Genomic DNA, 18924 nt, shown 5'->3' with positions numbered 1-18924 from the left:
GAGGACAATTCCGGGAGGGTCTCAACATCGAAATGCTGGAGGAAATCTCCAAGGTGGATCCTCCCCAGACCCTCGAAGCACTCATTGATCAATGTTTACGGGCTGAAGTCATGATTGCCAACAGGAAACAGTGGGTTCGAGGCCAGAGCGGTAGAGCTGGGGCAAAACCCCCCGCTCCCGCCAGCGTTCAGCCACGTCCAGTGTGGAGACCCCCACCACCAACCCCATACCCCAGAGGAAGCGAGGAGGTGCCGATGCAGTTGGGCAACGTGCGTCCCAGATTAGATGCCGCCGAGAAGGCCCGTCGTCAACGCTTAAACCTCTGTTGGTACTGCGGGAACGGGGGCCACTTCGCCAGAGAGTGCCCAGCCAAAGGGAAGCCCGCCGCCCGTCTTGCGGCGGCGTCCTCCACGGAGACGAAGGCGTCTGAGCCGGCTGGCACACAGCCGGCGGGGGAAGCCAACGACCGGGCGTAGAGAGGCTCGCCAACCCGGTCAAAAAACCCGTTCAAGAGCCGCCAACCGGGGTCCTGTTCCTTCTCGTGGTCACCTTATGGTCAGCAAAAAGGGGACCCGTCATGATCCACGCCATGATAGACTCCGGAGCCACCAACAATTTCATTGATAGAGAGTATGCCGACTCTCTGGGATTACAATATCATGATTTCAAGAATGCCCGTGTGGTGCAAGCCATAGACGGCCGCCCCCTCAAGACGGGCCCCGTAAGTCAGTGGTCGGAACCCACCAGGATGTGGATAAGGGAACATATGGAAGAGATTTCCTTCTTTGTTACCGAGGTTCCCCATTTCCCTGTGATTTTGGGAATTCCATGGCTGACTCTCCACGACCCAAGCATCTCCTGGTCCAACAGAGAACTGCAGTTTGCTTCACAGTACTGCCAAAACCATTGTCTTGTAGCCAAGGTCTGCCATGCCACAGACACCGAGCCCATCATCACCCTGCCCAAGAAGTACTCCGAGTATTGGGATGTATTCAATGAAAAAGAAGCCGAGAAATTACCCCCACATAGACCTTATGACTGTGCCATTGACCTGGTGGAGGGGGCCCCGATCCCGCGAGGGCACCTATACTCCCTGACTGAACCAGAGCAAGAAGCTCTCAGGGAATTCATAGAGACAAACCTTCGTAAGGGATTCATTAGACCCTCTCAATCCCCAGCCGCCTCCCCAGTGATGTTTGTGAAGAAGAAGTCAGGGGAACTACGCTTGGTGGTGGACTACAGAGCATTGAACAATATCACCAAGCGGAACAGCTATCCCCTGCCCTTAATCTCGGATCTACTGGATCGGCTTCGAGGAGCCAAGGTTTACACCAAGCTGGATCTTCGGGGGGCTTACAACTTAGTTCGCATCAGAGAAGGGGACGAGTGGAAGACCGCCTTCCAGACCAAATTCGGATTATTCGAGTCCCGAGTTATGAATTATGGATTATGCGGAGCTCCCGCAACGTTCCAGCATTTTGTCAATGACATTTTTCAGGACTATCTAGATAGGTTCTTGATAATCTACCTGGACGATTTTTTGGTGTTTTCTAGATCACAATCAGAACATGAGAACCACGTCAAAATGGTGTTACAACGATTGCGGGATCATGGACTTTATGCCAAGTTGGAAAAATGCGCTTTTGACCTACAAGAGGTAGATTTCCTTGGTTACCGTATCTCGCCTCTAGGGCTCTCCATGGATCCAGCCAAGGTTTCAGCAGTATTGGAATGGCGGGCGCCAACTAACAAGAAAGAGGTGCAGCGTTTCTTGGGGTTCGCGAACTATTACCGCAAGTTCATTCCAGATTTTGCCCGCTGGTCTGACCCAATCACTAGCTGCATCCGTGGAAAACAGCCCTTCCGCTGGACTGATCAAGCAGAGAAAGGGTTCCAGCAACTAAAGAAATTATTCACGTCCCAGCCAATTCTACAGCACCCAGATCCTGGAACCCCTTTTGTTGTGCAAGCGGACGCCTCTGATGTGGCAATTGGGGCTGTACTCTTACAACCGGTGGGAGACCACCTTCATCCCTGTGCCTTTTACTCCCGTCAACTAACCACACCAGAGAGAAATTACACCATTTGGGAAAAGGAACTACTGGCCATAAAGGCAGCCTTTGAAACTTGGAGACATTGGCTAGAAGGGGCCAAATTTCCCATTGAAGTCCACACTGATCATCGAAATCTAGAACATCTAAGAACTGCCCGCAAACTAAATCAGAGGCAGCAACGTTGGGCTTTGTTCTTTGAACGTTTTAACTTCCAGATTCATTATGTGACCCCAGCCCAAACCAAGCAAGCAGACGCCCTGTCACGTAAACCGGAATACGCTGCAGGACGCAAGGAAACCTTTGAATCCCAATTACTACAACCCGAGAACTTTGCCACGCTCACAGTGGGGAACACCAAATCCACTCCCATTGGTTCAACTTCCTCTACTCCAGGACCCATCTGTGCTCAAGAAATCAGGGCTAGTCAGCAAGCAGATGCCTGGGCGCAGGACCAACTTCGTCAAGGTCTGCATTTTCCCTTTTCGCTTAAAGATGGACTGCTATGCTATAGAAATCATGTTTATATCCCACCCGGACCGGGCAGGGAGAAAGCGCTTCGTCTGTGTCATGACTGCAAACCAGCAGGGCATTTCGGACTATTTAAAACCATGCATCTGATCCTAAGGGATTTTTGGTGGCCCAAGATCCGCAAAGATGTGGAAAAATATGTCAACACCTGCCCAGTATGCCAGCGCTCCAAGATAAGAAGGGAGAAGCCCTCAGGGCTTCTGCATCCCCTTCCTACCCCATCTCGGCCATGGGAAATAATTTCTGCGGATTTCATCACTGACCTACCACCTTCCTGTGGATTCACCACGATCCTAGTGGTGGTGGACCTTTTCACCAAGTTAGCCCATTTCATTCCCTGTGAAGGTCTTCCCACGGCCAAAGAGACTGCAGATCTATTCCTTCAACATGTTTTCAGACTACATGGATTGCCCAAGAGTTTAGTCACAGACCGTGGATCTCAATTCACCTCTCGTTTTTGGAAGGCACTACAAAAACTATTGGGCATAGACTCTCGCTTATCTTCAGCTCATCATCCCCAAACAGATGGGCAAACGGAGCGCACCAATGCCACTTTGGAGCAGTATCTTCGCTGTTATGTAAACTACCAACAGGACAATTGGGCTTCTCTGTTACCACTGTCAGAGTTTGCCTATAACAATGGAGTTCAAGCTTCTACAAAAGAAACGCCGTTCTTTGCAAACTACGGCTTCCATCCACGTTTCTTTCCCCCTGTCATTGAAACTTCAGAAGTTCCCGCAGCAGAGGATTGGCTGCAGGAACTCACAGCGGTACAACAACTTTTGCTCCAGCAACTAGACCAAGCCAAGGAGGACTATAAACGCCACGCTGACAAACATCGCCAGCCGGGCCCCGAAATCAAGGTAGGAGATCGGGTTTTTCTGTCCACTCGCTTTCTGCCCTCCCACCGCCCTTGCCGGAAGTTAGATGCCCGTTTCATTGGCCCCTATCCAGTGGTGGCGCAATTAAACCCCGTGACTTTCAAACTCCAACTTCCGCGTTCAATGCGCATCCACCCAGTGTTTCACCGTTCCCTGCTCCTTCCGGCGGATGGTGTGCGTCCTGATACAGACCAACCGGCCCCCCCTCCTGTTTTGATGAATGGGGAGGAGGAGTTCGAGGTTGAGGACATTTTGGATTCTCGCTTTCACCGCCGCCGCCTACAATATCTCATTGACTGGGTGGGTTTTGGCCCTGAGGAACGCTCTTGGGAAGACGCCTCTACAGTCCATGCTCCTGATCTAACCCGTCGCTTTCATCAGACCTATCCCGCCAAGCCGCGACCTCGCGCCTCGGGGAGAGGGCCCCAGTTTGGGAGGGGCCTTGAGGAGGGGGATAGTGTGATGACCCATGGGCCTTGTAGTCCTGCTCAGGACATTGTAATCCCTGATGAAGAAGAAAACTTGGGTTTTTTACCTTCCCAGTCAGAACTGGAATCTTCTCAGCCAGATCTTTCCCAGGCAGATCTGGGAACCTTGCACCTGCAAGAAAGTTGTGTCCCAGAAGTATGTCAAACAAACCCAGAGCCCACATCTCCCGTGTTCTTGCGCCGTGAGTTTTGTAAACAACAGAGGGGTTTGGAAGCAGCTTCGCGCAGGAGTGCTAGAATTGCAGCTAAGAATGTAGCCAATTAAGACTGCTTTCCGTGAGAATCTTTAGGGAGTCAAACATCTGGTCCCAGAGTTTAGCTTTCGTTTCTGGTTCCCAGAGAACTGCTTCGGCGAGAAAGTTAGACTCTATATAGGTGTTTTACCCGCGTAGTAACTTCGCGGAGTCAATTCGTCAGCCTCCGGAGCGAGTTGTGTCTGGACAGCGCGCTCCGTTTCAAGCCTCGTTCCTGCTCAAGCCTTGCCCTGCTTTCCAGCCTTCGCTCCAGTTTCCAGCCTTTGTTTACCTACGGACCTTGCTTGTTTTCCAGGACTATACCTTGCCTTGTATCACGGATTTTACCAAGTTATTCCACGGACCTTGTTCTTGTTCCTTGTTACCTTGTTCCACGTTCTAAGCCTTGCTTCAAGTATCAAGTTATTTCCTAGCCTTGCTCAAGTTTATGGACTAAAGGACCTTGTCATCTCCCCTCACTTTGCCTGGCAAAGTGAGTGTTTCGGTTATTGGATTACAACTTTGGATCATAATATTTCATATTGGACATTGCTTTTTTGGACTAATTTTGACCTTTCCTGAAAGGTCTGCTTCTGAACTAACTTTTACATTTATTTTTATTAATCTTATATATTTCCTTAATAAAGATATTAGATAGAATCTGGCCTCTGCGTATGGTTATTGGTGCTCTGTAGCCTGGGTCGTGACAGGCATTGACATCTCCGGCCCATCTCCTGTTCGGATATCAGCCAGCCTGCCAATGCCTTAAATCAAGAAATAGCTTTCTAAGATCTACAGAGATACTCGCAGGAATACCTCAGCAAGCGAGAGTCCAAAAGTGGCAGGCTAAAACCCAGAACCTTAATCAGTGGCTGATGCCAGATGAGAGACCCCTCCCTGGGCACACAGAAGACTGGGCAACTTGGAAGGCGCTGAACAGACTGCGCTCTGGCACCACGAGATGTAGAGCCAACCTTAAGAAATGGGGCTACAAAGTGGAGTCTGCAACATGTGAGTTTCCCTTCAGAAGGGCTGCTTTCTCTGAAAGATTCAGAGGTGGTAACTTTGCTTATTCAAGAGAGGAAGATCTCTGCTTCATGCTCCTATGAATTCCATGTTATTTCCTGCAGTTTTGTACCTTGATTTAAGATATGACTGTTCAACTCTGATTAAATCATTATTTTCATCTTCTTCAATGTAAATGTGCTTATGTATCCTTTTAATAATAACAGAGTGAAATAATAAATGTAATAATAATAATAGTAAATGCAGTAAAATAATAAATGTAATAATGAATAGAGTAAAATAATAAATGTATTAATAATAATAAAATAGAGTAAAATAAATGTAAAAGTAACAACAATAATAGAGTAAAATAACAAATGTAATAATAATAATTAATAGAGTAAAATAATAAATGTAACAATACCGATAATAATAGATAAAAATAATAAATATACCATATATACCTGAGTATAAGCCCACCCGAGTATAAGCTGAGGAGGTTTATTTTTCAGTCCGAAAAAAGGGCTGAAAAACTAGGCTTATACTCAAGTATATACAGTACTTTGTTCTTGTGGATTTAAACCCCTTCTATTGACCCTGAACTTTGATTTGCTATTGCTTGCATATAATATTCAATAAACAGCTTGCTTGTTTATATTCTGGGGCTCCAGTGTGGTTTTGAGGTGCCTTCGCAGCCTAGGGGTGCAGCACACTGAAAGATACAGAAAGATTAATAAGTCCAGCATTACAGCCATTTTGATCCTGTGCCCTGTTCTGAAACAGAATAAAATGGGTCTATGGAAATGGCATGTTTGAATAAAATTGTAGGGAATCATTCTGACTTGGAATCTTTGGATTACATTAGATATTCCATATCTAGGGATATATACCATTACGTCCTTGCTTGCCATAAACAATCAATTTTAGTCACATTTAAGCCTTTTGAAACTCTTTGTGATATCTAGTCTGAACAATATAATTTTGTCAAAAATGCCTAGGATGCAGAAGAAGATGAAGTAATCTGCCATTCAAATTTGCATAAATAGATGCCTAGAAGAGTGACTGAGATCTCAATTCTCATAATATTAGTGCTGGCAGCCCATTTAAGTCCTCAAAAGTGACTATCCACAGATTTGAAACACCACCCTTGAGCTAAGAGATGCCTTGCATATAATATGCTGTCTATAGATGGAGAAAAACAAGATTCCTTTAGTTCTCTGTTCCTGCTACAACATGTGAAAATAATGGGGTTTTTTTTTGGGGGGGGGGGGGTATGGTTGAGTTGCCCCTTTCGGAAAATGCTTTAATTTTTTAAAATCCTGATGAAGCCTTTTGTTCAGGATGGTCTGTATGTTTAATAATGAATAGTGTTGATTTTAGAACAATTTATTTATTCTGACCATTACCTGAAGAAAAAGCATCGATGTGTTACATTCTATTAGATAATTGATCACTTGGATTGCAGCTTACTAAAGAGGTTAAAAACAAATATTAGCAATGCACTGTCAGAAAACAGACATCTCCAGAGACCTGAAAAACCTTTCTTCATTGGTAAATAATTAAATCTGTGAAAGGGAAAATGAGATAATGCAAGTGCAGAACTGATGATACATTTGATAACTGAAAGCCATTTATTTAATCCTTTAAAGGCATTCCTGGAATGTTGGTAACAATATTTAAAAAATTTAAAAATTATAACAAGTAATACATTCAGATTTTTCTTCCCAGTCTAGTTTATTGCTGCAGTTTGCTAGGCTCAGACTTCGTTGAGGATGGCTCCCTCTATTGTCTAAATACTATTAGTGCATTCTGGTAGATCACTGAGTGATTTAATATAGATCACTAACTGACATCCATGTTGAACTCAGCTAAGAGAAGAGGACATGTTTTCTATCATATGAAAATGCCAAAGAAATTCTGAGTAAATAGCAGAGAAGGTGGTGCATCTGTTAGACATGTCCACGGAATTCGTTCCTACTGTTTCTACCATTTTTTGCATGTCTTCAGTTTCTTCAGGAGCATGAAATAGGAAGCCCCCTCCCCACATGAAAATCTGCTCAACACAAAAGCCTGCTTTCATCTGCATCTGAACTTGCCTGCTTGCCTTGGAAAGTGTGTGTGTGGTGGGGAGCAGGCAGGCCCAGAGCGTGCCTGCAGCGGAGCACCGCTTACTCTAGAGTAAGAGGCACTTGGCTGCAGGCACTTGCAGGCACACATGCTTTCCAGGCCTGCCACCACGCCACATGCATTTTCTTTCCAAGGAAAGTGCGTGTGTGGTGCGGTGTGGCGGCAGGCCCAGCAAGCATGACTGCCTGCCAGTGTCTGCAGCCGAGTGCCTCTTACTTTAGATTAAAAACAGCAGGTGTCAGATAAGAAGAGTGGAAGCCTCCTTAAAGTGCATGGGGGTGGGAAGCCCCCCCCCCCATGGCCTGATTTTTGGAGCCCCAAATCGAAAACAAATATCTACCCTCCCAATTTCAGGATGCTCCCAAAAATGGATTGGGGCCCCCAGCAAAAGATGGGACATTAAACCACGTAAAGTTTTTCCCAAAAGCACGTCTAGTATCTCTTCCACACAATTATATTAATTTGAGATAACTTGAACTATTGCAATTCTTTCCTAAAGAATTGTGGGATTTGTAGTCTGTTCAAACATTTAACAATCTTGGCTCTAAAGATCTCTAGTGTAGTCTCCCTAGAACTAAAATTCATATTACTTCCATAAACTATAAACCACAGGATTGTATAGGATGGAGCTGTGACTGTTAAAGTGATATATAATTGATATAACTATGTAGTGCAGTTTTGTCTAATGTGTCCCTCATTAAAAACAAGTATCTTTATATTTGCTAACAACTGGACATGGATGTTACCTAAATATAAAAAAGCACAAGATTCTGACTAATCTTAGAAGGTAAGCGAGGGCAGCCATGGTGAGCACTCGGGCGGGGTGCCATTAATGAAAACCAGGTATTGTAGGCATATTTCAGAGGAAGAAACTGACAACATTCTGACTGTTCCCTGGCTAAGAAATTAATGGGGTCACCATAAGTCAACAGGCAAGATGAAGGTATACATATGCAGAGACACAGGGACATTTCTTTCACTGTTCCATGACATTTGACTTGTTGTAACAGATAGCCTAACATAAGCAAAGTGATCAATTTAAGATACCAGGGTTTATGATGTATAACAAACTAAACATGAAACAACAAGATGTTGCAATCAATAATGGTACATTGAGCATACTGCTTCTGACTACTTCCTCTATATTACTTCCTCTGTATTGAGTTTACAATAACACACCAGGCAATTTCAAATGTTAGTTGTATTTGATATATTTACCCCGAGGTGGAAATTGTGGCTGGAATACTCTTGGGGACTTACATCTTTGTAAACAAACTTATGTCTGCAGGAAATAGAATTTAACAGTTTTCCAATAACCATATTTATCTAGGGACTCCTGTTATGTTGCTATGTAGGAAAGTGACTATTGCACATTAGGACTGATGCATAATGGGGCTCAATCCACACCATAACCAATGCAAAATAGGACTGATGTGCATCATAACTTAAAACACAAAGGACTAACTCTCATTGGGACCAACGTATGCTGAGAATTAGTAGAATCTGATGCATAACAGAACAGCCTTCCTGTTGTCCTGTTATGTATCTCCACAATACATCATTTGCAGCTCTGCTACATATTGAATATGTGTAGAATTGCACAATGTAGACTGCAAGAGAGAATTCCGGAATGAATCTCCCAGCAGCTCTGCCAGCATAGCCAATGCTGAGGAATGCTGGGAGATGCAGTTGAACAACAGATGAAGGCTTTCCCAGTCTTGCAACTCTATTATCTTGTAATCTTTACAACAAATTCTAAAGTAAATCAGCATTTTTTGCAACTTGTCACAGACAGGTGCAGAAACCAACTTGCCTTAAGGGTCAAATGGAACAATGAAGAGCTATGATCATCAGCTATATCCCATCTCTTTTAGAATACAATCCAACATCCAATTTCTAGATTGAAATTCCATTGCATTCAAATTGAAAATGAAAGCAACCTGCCACCCAAGTATGCATTGCCCCTCAGCTTGAAAAATAACATAAGTAATTAGTTGTCTTTTTAAGTGATTGCATTACTATGTTATACTTTCAGCTTAATGAAGAATTATGCCACCTCTTTTGGAACATAATTGTAACTTTTGAACGGTTTTAATCAGGATGTACTGTGAATCAGTGGTGGTGGTTATGGTGAAGGAAGATGGATATCTCTTTATTGTTCATGTTCTTTTAAGTGCATTCAGATGTGGTTTAAAAGTAAAACAGCTACATGGTTTAACTAGCTTTGCAAAACAAGGAAATAATTTTATTTTAAAAATTACTTTTATACTATGTGTTGTTGAAGGCTTTCATGGCCAGAATCACTGCATTGCTGTGAGTTTTCCCAGGCTGTATAGCCATGTTCCAGAAGCAACACTAAAAAAAAAAAGGGGGGGGGGAATTCTGGACAAGAAACAATCAGGGCCAGCTAACACTTCTCATCAAAGGGTCCCCCCAGGCAGGGAGCAACCAGACTTTGAAGTTGCAAGGCCATTCAATGCTAATCAAGGCAGCCAATTGCAACATTCACATTTCCTCAAACAGACAAGAGTTCTTTCTCCAACCTTGGACATTCCCCAGTTACATAAACCTCCCTTGCCTAGTTTTTAACAGACCTCACAACCTCTGAGAATGCCTGCCATAGATGTGGGCAAAAAGTCAGGAGAGAATGCTTCTGGAACATGGCCTTACAGCCCAGAAATCTCACAGCAACCTACTGTTATACTGATATCAAACTCATTTTCGGGTTGTAACTCATTTGTATTTTAAATTTAATATTTCAATTTACTTGTGCCATATATGATTCCCTGCAGGCCAATGGGTCATTTTTAAGTGGGTGTTAAAAATGACAGCAATACATAATAGGGACACTAAATGCCATAGTGCACACCCTGACATACTGCTATTTCAAAATGTGTCTCATTAGTCAAGAAATGGGGCACATTTGATGCTTTCCACAGAGAGGTCATCCAAGGAATCTTCTTGTGGCATGATATTCCTTTCTCTTGGCCATGAGTTCTGGAAAATCATAATGCATAGATCAATCTAAACATCTTGTTTCTGGCAATGTTTGAGACAGGCAAGACCAATGAATGGCAGCAATCGCATGAGCAAAGCAGACAGAGATACGCCTAGCTCAGTTGGCATCCCCGCCCGAACTTCAAGTATGTTCACTTTAGAAAATAGCTATTAGAGCCTGCCCTGTATTGATTCTTCTGTTTCTGAAATTTGTTGACTGGTAAATAAAAACCAGATCCAAACAGTTCTGACAAATACCAATATTCCATACAACTGCAAAGAGGCCCTTCAGGAAGATTGTGTGAAGGAGAACATGTACTGAGAATTAAGTTTACTCAAATTGCTTACTTAGATTATTCCTCGTTGTCTGAGTATGATTGTCTTCCAGGTGTAGTGGCCTGGCAGTGGATACATAGGTGACTGTGGAGCCCTATTCTTGACCCGCATGTTCTTCTACAGTGAGATTTTGGACATGGGAAAGCCAAAAGTTGAGGACAAAACAAATACAGTATTTGAAAAATCATAAATGTTAAAAAAACAAGAAATTATAAATTCTCCCAGTTTCATCCATCATGGGCCACCAAAATAAGCTACAGAATAAGAAAGTCATGTTGGAAACAGATAACAGCATAAAACAGCCATGTTGGAGTAGAAAAATCCTGAACAACACAACATTTTTTGTTAATGATCAATTAAGCTACAAAATTTATCAAAAAGAGATAGAGATGCAATTCTAAAGTATCAAAAGAAAGAGACAGATAAATAAAAGCCTACCTTGACAGAATGAAATGTGGAAAGACAGGTTTCAGCACTTACATAAACAAAATAGACATGAAATGTAATTTTCTTCATTCTTTCACCTCTTTCGCTGTTCCTCCATCCTTTCTCCTCTCTCCCTTTCTTGTACTTTTCATCTCATTTACACCTTAAGTATGATTTATTTTGAGTCGCTTGATTAGTTTTTTTGCTGTTTCTTTGAACGTGATGTGGCAAGAGATGCAAAGTGGAATGTTAATTTGGAATCGATTGTAATGTAATATATTTATGGAGATGGAAAAGTATATTTGGTTCTCTGTTTGTTTCATTAATATTCCACATTTTCCCCAATACTGGGATTCAACATGGTTTACAAAAGCCAATTATAAGCAAACAAATAAAACACTTACGAAGTCATAAATGAGAATCAGAATGGAGTTGTGGTTTGAATGTTGTACTTTGCCCCCTTCTACACTGCCCTATATCCCAGGATCTGATCCCAGATTATCTGCTGATCATATGAGTCTCCACTGCCAGATATCTGGGGTAAGAAGATAATATGGGATCACATCTTGGGATATAGGGGCAGTGTGGAAGGGGCCTAGGATACCAGGAGACCAAGATTTGCTCCCTGCTCATGCATGGAAAGTTGCTGGGTTGTTTTTTTTTTGTTTTTTTTTTTGTTTTGTTTTTTTCATGTCAGGAGCAACTTGCGAAACTGCAAGTTGCTTCTGGTGTGAGAGAATTGGCCATCTGCAAGGATATTGCCCAGGGGATGCCCAGATGTTTGATGTTTTAACATCCTTGAGGGAGGCTTCTCTCATACCCCCATATGGGGAGCTGGAGCTGACAGAGGGAGCTCATCCGCACTCTCCCTGGATTTGAACCAGCAACCTTCAGGTTAATATCCAACCATTCAGTCAGCAGCCCTGTCAGCACAAGGGTTTAACCCATTGCGCCACCAGGGACAATGAGTGCTGGGTGACTTTATTACACTCTGTCAGCTTCAGAGGAAAGCAGGGACAAACCCCCTCTGAACAAATTGTGCAAGAAAACCTCATGATAGGTTTGCCTTAGGCTTGTCACTAGTCAGAAATGAGTTGAAGGCACACAACAACAATGAAGTCATAAATATAAACATACAAAGATTATTATTAAAATATAACTGAATTATCTATAGACTTCAAACCAATTGAAATGAACCAATTAAATATCTAATGTGAGTACCTTAATAATACTCCCATGTTTAAAGCCCTGTCTGGATGGGCCCCAAGAATATCAAGGCAGATAATCTACAGTATTCTCTTTGAAGTGAGTTATCTGAGTCCACATTTCCATATAATCCAGTTTAATATGGATTTTATACAGCTGTGTGGAAGGGACCTTAGATAGTTGCTAAAATTCAGAATAAACTCTGGATATATTCATCACTCTATTGACATGGAAACCATCAATTGCCACTGGTTGTTATTTGGCTGGCAGTGTGAGTGTGTGAACCAATTTCTATTTGGGTGATAAATGAATTCTAATTTCTGCAGTGCTGTGAATATAACTCTTTTCTTACGTGATCGTTTTGCTCTTATGGCAAATCTCAAAGGTTGCTAACAAACCTTTATTTACCATCTTTTTTTAAAGCCCTATGACAAATTCTTGGAAATACCATTTACTTACATTAAAGCATGGAAGTTTGATTTCTATTAGAATAACACACACGCACACACACACACACACTCATATCCCAGTATTATAAAAATAATAGGAAAAATAAATAACTGAATATCTGTAAAAAAAAAAAAGCATTATAAGCAATTGAAGATAAAGCCAATTACTTGATCATGTTCCATTAATAAGTGGTACAATTATACATAGGATGATACCATCTGGTCCTTTAAAATACAAACAAGCTTGGATTGAACCTGGGCTCCTTTGCACACCTAGCTTGGCTGTTGATATAACAGCAAGATCTCAACACATTAAAAGGCATGGAAGCATGCAATAAGCAAAAGCAGGCTGAGTGCTTTCATGTAATGCACATTTGAATTTCTTAGGGTTTGCTCAACTTTGAATTTCTGAAAAGGAGGCTGAAGAGGAAGGGGACGAAGAAGGAAGCGACAGCATAGATAGTGAGTGAAAATGTAGATGAAGCTGGTCCACATATATATCAGCAGGTGGCTTAAAAACAGAGCTACAGAACATTGCATTAGGAGCACCATACAAGTCTCATAGATATTACTTGGTAGGTTGCCTCTTGAGTGGCAAATTAGAGCTCATTCAGCTAGAACTGTTGCAATGATGCCTCTTCAGGGTTTGCAGGCCCAGATACTTGAAGTACATTACATACTTTCCCATATACTCATGCTTTCACATGATTCAGTATTAGAACAGCATGAAATCATCTGTTATGTGTTCACTTCAGTTCCATCTAACCTTATACATTAATCTTCAGCTCTGCTTAGGTTTAATCAGTACCGCTACACTTTCGATTGGAGTCTTATGCAGCTGCCACAATTTAGCTGAAAATGAACAGGTAGCATTTATTCAGAGCTTGATTCTAGAGTCTGCACAAATCTGATTTAGCCTCTGCTGAAATTTTGCAGTAGGATACACACTGACTTTGTTCTGTTTTGCTAAATCTCATCCTAGATTATGTGGAATGATTCTTGTTGAAAGTCTCACACCTGGAAATCCTGAGCATTTTTTTCTCAAATATTTTTTCCTATAAGTAGATGAAGCTTTGGGCATCTCAATTCTGCTTAAAGAGTTGGGCTTGGATCCCAGTTTTCTTTCTATGGACAGTCCAACCTTTATACCCCTTCCTTCCTTCATTCCCCTTTAGCCTTCCTCTGGATCCTTCAAAAACTGCTCATGTTTGACCATTGCCTCTTGGAAAAGATGTTATGGAGACTACAGATATGGGGGAAGTTGATGAAAACTGTCTCCTTCCTAAGTGGACTGGATGATTAATTTAGGGCCAAAGGCTTACATGAATGGGGAACTTCAGAAGAATTAGCCTTTACGTCTGTGGTAAAATGCCTGCTTTGAGTTCAGCAGTTTATGACTTGTCTATCTGAACACTGAATAGTTTATTTTAACAAAGATGCTGTTCAAGGAATGATGTATACCATGCAAGATCAGACTGGAAATGTAATGTTTCTTGGACAATGACTTCCAGAAACTTTCTCTATTCAATATTTCCAGTTCCTCATGCTTTTGGTCAATAAGGGCTGGACCATGAATCTCTGAAGCATCGGTTCAAGTCCAATACTAATTTATTGCACTGGTTCCTTCTGAATAAGTTAGATAAAATTAGAATGCATATTTTTGTATGTTCAAAAACATTTTCTCTGGAGCACAATAATCTCAGGACCATGGAGGCCAGAAGGTATTGCTTCTGAACTCCTTTTTTCCCTACAAGTTAAAAAATGATTACCTAAAGCTGCTGTTTGCATTTTGAGGGAAAATCCCATTGTAAAGGAGGTCTTTCCTGAAATTCAAATAGTAGGGGCCTTTTAGAAAACTGTCAGAGATCTTGGCCTTCATCTTATAATTACTAAGCAGAAATTTAAATCCATCTTTCCTAAGTACACTTTTGCTCTATACTACACTGCATCTTCTATCTTGACCTTATGTGGATGGCCCTACCATTAGACAAAGGAAGACACATAACTAGGTGAAAGGTGCTTTATCTTTACCTTTGCCTTAAACTCCATACTTATTCTCCTTTGTGGAAGAACAGACCTGTGCCTTTGAACACTCACAGAAGGTCTCTCTCCTCTGAAACAGGATAATGTGTTACACTGGTACTTCAAATAAAAAAAGAGAAGAGAGGTGCTTCTTGTTACTTGTAACGATTCAGAAAGGATTCCCGTGACGTGATGCTAGTGTCAGTGCACTGAAGAAAATGATACTGTTGATAAATAGCCCTATACCAGGGCACAGGAACACCATGGGATAGCAGCTTCATGTAGTAATGTCCTCAGACTCAACTATTGTCGTCAACCGTGTTTCAGATTGTCAGATGATGGCATTTAACAACAGGAAGAGTTCTTCAACATTGTGAATATTAGCCTCTTGAGGCAACTATCTAGGAACTGTTGGAAGCAAAATTAGGTACTGGGTTGACTGTTGCCCTTATCCATCAAAAAACTTTCACAATTTAGCTGCCTATTTTAACACCAAATTGTTTTGTGCTATTTTCTGTGACAACCTACATGCAGGCAGTCTTTGTGGGCTCAAATTCTGATTTAGCATCCTTAGGACTTATTCACTTCTTTGTGGCGTGCTCAGATTCAATTACAATCAGACTTGGTCCTTTGACATGCTTGCACCCATTCAATATTTCAGTAATCCTCTTGATAATGTACTTCAGATCAAGTTGGAAGCACATTAATCAGACAGCAATTTAAAGAATGATAGCATAAATAGATCACATTTATATATAAATAAGGGTCAGATTTCAACAAATGACCTTCTTATTTATGTAATTCACTTACCTTGGGCCTTATACACAAAAGGAAAAAAGAACCATCTGACTAAACTGTAAGATTAATTGGAATATGGTAGAATAACCTGAAATGAGGAGAGAAATAACAAACAGAAAGAGCCTTTTGACTTTTTGTAAAGTACAGTGACTCAAAAAGCTGAATAATTCCACTCTTGGTCACTTTATTTGTAAAGATTAAGTGAAGATCTAAAAATTTTTATCATGCTGAGCTGATGCCTTTCTGTTTGTAGGATAGTTATTCTGGCCAATTTCAAAGGACTAAATTGTCAAAATAGTCTGGTGGATGTGTGAAATCTAATCATTTTTGTACCGATTACAGCTCCCGTCTATTTGAAATGGATTTTTGCATTTGAGGGGCTGGAATTGTATCTTCGACTGTCACTTGATTGTTTGTAGATATTGCAAATGGCTTCAGATCTAGGCAAAGCATTAATGGTTTCAGGCAGGGTAATGGCCTTGCAGATGCATTTTCCAGAGGACTGTATGTACTGGCCAATAAGTTTTGCTGTAAAATATGCTTTGCTAAATGGTGTTATCAGGAGGTGACAGTATAGCCTAACTTCTCCAATGAATAGGTGACAATTCGGTACTTTTGTTTGCATTAGTAATTTAGAAGCAGAATGGCACCATCTGGGAACCATGAGAAAACTGCTTTTCACATTACTTCATCCCCTCCCCACAGTAAATGGGTTTCTGAAACAACTCTGAAACTTAATGGGGGGGGGGGGGGACAACTCTTGTAGAAATGGAGATTTCAGGTAAAGGGATACTATGAGCCATGACACAACCAACCTGAATCCAAGAATCTGTTCAATGATTCTTGCATGAAAATTTATGAGGCAGAGGTGGGTTACTATGGCAGGTCTAGGAGTTTTCTGGAGGGCTGTGTGGACTGTCAAAAAACCCAACATCAATCAAGTGAATGTAGCCAAAATATGATTTCAAAATTACAGAAAATTGGAATCTACAATCTACAACTGAGAGTTAGGCTTCAATAACTGATTCAAGAGAGCAATCTCTTGTGAAAGATGAAATTGCAATAAGGATATTTTTTGTGACTTACTCACAAGGTGAAGGTGGGCTGGAAGGGTCAGTTTGCTTTATTCTGATCTACAAAAGAATAAACCCCTGCTGTTCATAGTGACCACTGCCTGGTAAGTCAGGTTGGCAGGGTGGAAGACACTACTAAGTTACATATACATAACTAAGATTACTAGCCATTTTATAATAAAATGTAAAGGTTTAGGCAGTGGAGATTCAAGCTAAAATGTTTTATGATCTCATCACATGGGTAAATTTCTCCCCTTCTCAGTGCTGCCGGCATACTGCCAGCATAGAGTTTGCCGGAGCCCATCAAATGATGCAGCTCTATTTCCAGCAGGACTCCACTGGGCTCTGTGCTGGCAGTGCTCTGACAGTGCTGAGAAGTGGAGCCCAGAGGAGTTGGGTGTACACCGACTCCTCATACAAGAAGCCAGGGAGGATGCGGGTAGCAGCTGGGGACAGCACAGAAACACCGTGGAATGAGATCCCATGACCACTGGTGGTAAAGAGCCCATTAAATGACACAGGTCTATTTTCGGTGGGGCTCCATCGGACTCTGTGCTGGCAGCATGCTGGCAGTGCCAAGAAGCAGAGCTCAAAGGAGTCAGGTGTACACTTGACTCTTCATACAAGAAGCTAGGGAGGATGTGACTGGCAGCTGGGGACAGCATGGAAATGCCATGGGACGAGATCCCATGACCACTGACTATAAGGGGACAAAGCTTTACACTGTCCCATGGTTTCCCCACTCTCACCAGGCTTCTCGACCTCCATGTGATTAGGCCCTTAAGACAACACACCCTTCCATTTTGTCCTGAAAAGTGGCAGCCTAGAAAATCCAGAGGATTTTGAGGGTCAGAAGGAAATTTGGGAGCACATGCAGCCTCAGCACCACATTTTGTTGCATTGTGAATAGCCTTGGGTTGTTGTGTGAGTGCTTCCGAGCATGCTCAAAGTTAATTTAAGGCAGTATTCTTTAAGTGAAGATGTTAAATAACCCACCTTCTGTGCCACATCTCTGATCTAAATTTCTCTCTCTCTGGTATGTTGAAACTTATTATTACCTTGTAAAATTCAGATGTACTGAAAAATAACAGTGTACTTTAGCCTCTTTACTAAAAAATGCATCCTGCTAAAATCAATGGGCTTTTCTCACTATTCTTTGTCTTTAAGTGTGCAGCCTAAGATTCAGTTATTTGAAGAGCAATGGAAGCATTCCTCAATTGAAGCGTGCAACCTATTTTCCAATACCCTTTTGAACTCTTATGCTACATGGACACATTCTTTGGCCAAAGCTCCAGGACATTGCAAAGTTACAAACACATTCCTGGCTAATCCATCATCAGTCTAACTATAGTTAAGAACCTTTCCTCTTTAAAAGCTTTAAAATATCAGTGGATGAAATCCAGTTCAGCATTTCTCCTTTAACAGGCTGATACTTCCCATCTATTTGCTTCTCCTGATGCTCCTCTGATAAAGATGGACCCAATGATTCATGCCTCAGGTATTCATTGCTTGGAATGAAATGCAATACAAAGGGCAAATATGGCTGAATTAATACTGTGCTCTGGGATATGCATTTCTTGCATGAGAGAATAAATAATGTGAAGAGAAGGTATTTTCAACCACTTTGTTTCAGGCAAGTAGCATCCATCTAGGTATTATTATAGATGCAAGGAAAAAAAATAAGCATTTTTATGGTTCATTAAATCTGTTTCACCCCCTGCATATTTGAGGCATGCTTTATTGCACAAACTGTGATAATCAGCAAACAAATTCATTTCAACCAGTGATTTTTAAGAAGACGGTGATCAGTAACTTGGATGTCACTCAGAAAACCTGCCTGAAGTGTAATTCCAAATTTCCCAGTCTGTATGTCTAAATTATGTGCCAATTAGTTATCACAATAATTGCTGGAGCATTAAGATTTTAAAGTCATTGTGTTAAATTTCCTAAAGAACTTCTGCCCATGTCCCCACTATTTCAGAAAGGTCATTATGTTGTCTTATGTGATAGAGGACACTTATAAGGGACTGGCCAAGCGTGTAAAGGCAACCTTGTTTTTAGCAAAGCAGAATCTCAACATGTCTCTAAAAAGTCCCTGTAAGAATCTGGCTGAAATGCTTTCCTTAAATTCCAATGCAGTGAATTAATTATTGCCCACCTTTGACTCCATTCCTGGACAAGATACTGAAACACATTGTGGCATCTCAGTTTCAGGATTTCATGATAAAATGGATTATTTAGATCCATTTTAGTCAGCTTTGCTTATGAAATAAAGACAGCTTTGGCTACTACAGCACATGA

This window comes from Anolis carolinensis, chromosome 3, assembly GCF_035594765.1.
Source record: "Anolis carolinensis isolate JA03-04 chromosome 3, rAnoCar3.1.pri, whole genome shotgun sequence".
NCBI lineage: Eukaryota > Metazoa > Chordata > Lepidosauria > Squamata > Dactyloidae > Anolis > Anolis carolinensis.
Note: the sequence above shows the minus strand (reverse complement) of the source record.